A 3,437-nucleotide genomic window follows, 5' to 3' on the forward strand; every position below is an offset into this window, starting at 1 on the left:
CTGTGTTATTGTCTTTTTTTTTTTTTTTAAGATTTTATTTATGTATTAGAGAGAGAGAGGGAGAGAGAGTGAGCACAGGCAGAGAGAATGGCAGGCAAAGGCAGAGGGAGAAGCAGGCTCCCTACCAAGCAAGGAGCCTGATGTGGGACTCGATCCCAGGACGCTGGGATCATGACCTGAGCTGAAGGCAGCTGCTTAACCAACTGAGCCACCCAGGCACCCCTGTGTTATTGTCTTTATCAGAAAAAATTTCTCTTAACATTTCTTGTAATGAACATCTATTGGTGGTTTTGTTTGTTTGTTAAACATGTCTTTAATTTGCTTTTATGTTTAAGGGTATATTTTCACTGGATATAAAATTCTAGGTCGACAGGTCTCCCCTCACCCCAGAAAGCACTTTAAAAACTTAATTCCATAGTGCTCTTTATTCTAATGTTCTGTTAAATCAGTCATCTTTATTTTTGTTATATTAAGCATAGTATTTATTTATTTCCCTACCAAGGCTTTTATGACCTTTTTTTAATCCTTAATTTCAGCAATTTGACTATGTGATATCTGTGTATGATTTTCTTGGGTTTGCTGAGCCTCTCGACCATATGGGTTCATATCTTTCATCAGTTTTGGTAAAAAAAAAAAAAATGGCTATTATCTTTTTGATTAATTTGTATATCTTTCTGTATCGTATTTCTTTCTGGGACTTTAATGATATGTATGGTGAACTATTTGATATTGTCTCACTGGTTTTACATTCTCTATTACTATTAATTTTCTTTATCTTTGCACTGCCTCAATTTTTGTAATTTCTGATTTAGATGATTTTTGTTTTATCTGCTATTAAGCTAACAATAAATCCTTTCCTTAAGATATTTCATTTTTAGTTATAAAATTTTCAGTTGGTTCTTCTTCAGCTTTTCTATTTCCCCCCAAATTGGACATATTTCCATTCATTTTGTGCAGTTTTTCTGTAAAATGTTTTGAATACATTTCTAACAACTACTTTAATGTTCTTGTCTACTAATATTACCATAAGGATTATCTGTGGGGCGTCCTTATATTAACTGTTCTTTCCCTTGATTATAAGACCCATTGGTTGTTTTTCTGTTTCTTTCCATATGAATTCCATTTTTCTTTTCAAATCTATGCTGCACATTAAAATTATTTATTTGTTTACTTTTGTTATCTTCCTTTAAGGAGTATAGAATTTTGTTCTGGTGGACAGCTACTGCTTTAGGGTTACTTTTACAATATTGAGGCTTGATTAGATGGGAATTATTTTGGCTTTGTCTTTACTCTGAGGGTATAAATATGGCCTTTCTAGGATTTCAACTCAGCTTGAGGTGATCACCAATGGAAGTCTTAAACAGACAAAAACAATGAAAAGAACTTATGAGTGTGTGAAATAGATGTGATTATTTGAGATAAATATAGAATGGGAAAACCAGTGATATGATATTGCCACATAGGATAAAACTATTATCCCTTTTACAAAATGGAGTATCAAACTAATATAAACTAGATGATAGTACTACTTTCTATGCAAACCTAGAACATGAAGTATTATCTACCACTTAGCAATAAATGTTCTAAATAATAAATCATTTCATATAAATTAGTGACCCTTGAATTTTACATCTATTTTGTATTTTCACTATAGAATTCTAACCATGTTTCATACCCAGGCTAATAATAATCTTAGAATCATTATTAGGATGTCTTCAATAATATACACTTCAGCTTCAGATCATAGCATAATGTATAGAGAACTTGAATCAGTATGTCATACAACTGAAACTAATGTTATGTTAACTATACTCAAATTTTAAAAATAATTAAATGAAATAAAAAATAAAGGTTATGTTTTTTTAATGAACTGATAACATGGAAAGACATTTCAATGAAAAAACTCTGAATTCCTCAATTTACTCATTAAAAGGATCTCAGTGTTTCTAGCTTTTGTGTGTCCCTCTTTGTAAGAGTATAGATGCAATATTCTTTGTACCTGTTTACATGCTGCTGAAATTGAAGTTATTGGATCAAATAATCTCTTAAGTCATTATCTATGTCTCAGGATAAAAAAAAAAACCTGATTACATTTTAATCACGCTGCATGTCTTATATGTTGCAGTTGACATTGCAAAAAATTCAATAAATTATCATTTATTAGCACTTACTATGAAATGTGCCAAGCAGAAAAATAAAATATAAGTATTTTCTCTTCTTTAAAAGTATACAAATTGGAAGGGACCAAAAAGTAAATAGATAGCATGAACATCACATGATATGCTAAAATAGAGATACAAAAAAAGTACACTGAGAAAGTTTTCACATGGAATCTCCTAGGAAAAGCTTTTTAAAATCCAGACAAGTAACTATTCTTGTTTCTAATTCTAACATTTCTTACCAAAATGGTTTGAATGATAGTGAGGGAATAGAAGACAATCCCTGGTATAAATGCATTAAGATTTCCTGGATAAATGCATTAAGATTCTGGAAATATGCTGTAGACTACTTCACTTCATTGCTCATATAACTTTCATTATTTTTAAAGATTTTTATTTATTTATTTATTTTTTAATTTGGCAGTGAGAGAGGGAACACAAGCACGGGGAGTGGCAGAGGAAGCAGCCTTCCCCCTGAACAGGGAGCAGGATGCAAGACTACATCTCAGGATCCAAGGATTATGACCTGAGCCCAAGGCAGACGCTTAATGACTGAGCCATCTAGGCCTCCTACTTTCATTATTTTAAATCTTTTCTCTTTCTGTCCTTTTTCCTTGTTCTTCCACTATTTCCTTTTCTCTTCTTTTCCTTTTTTCTTGATTTTTCAAATATAGCAAAGTGGCTGCTTTTGCTATCAGTGCTAGAAATCTTGCTGACTCTTTAACAAGAACATTAAGTTATTCCTACAACTTTTGACTTGGGTAATTTTACTATATTTATTACTATTTTGTACTTGTTTTACAAATATGTAATGCAGTCAAAAGAAAATTAAACCCTGACTTTTGGACATTTTTTTCTCAAGTGTGTAAACAGATGAATAATTGTCACAGGACCCAATCAAATATTGCAATTAGTTATTGCTCTTTAACAAATTTGTAATTTAATAAATATTTGCATACATAAAGTCCTGGAAAACTTGAGTAGAATAATTTTTTGGTCTATTAGAGAATAAATTATGCAAATCTAGAATATAGTGCATTATCTACCAGGTAACAGTAAATGTTTTAAATAATAAATCAGTCGATATTGATTTATCTATACCAAAAATAATTTAATGTAAGAAAAATTCTCTGTAAAGAAAAAGAAAAAAATATTTATTTTAATACTGACACCTTTCATATTCTTTATAATTCCAAGCATGAGTTTAACCTGATAGTAGGATTACATTTAAAGAAAAATACTGCATGATATTACTTACATGGGGAATTTAAAAAAAAA

The sequence above is a fragment of the Mustela nigripes genome, chromosome 15 (assembly GCF_022355385.1).
Source record: "Mustela nigripes isolate SB6536 chromosome 15, MUSNIG.SB6536, whole genome shotgun sequence".
Classification (NCBI taxonomy): Eukaryota; Metazoa; Chordata; class Mammalia; order Carnivora; family Mustelidae; genus Mustela; species Mustela nigripes.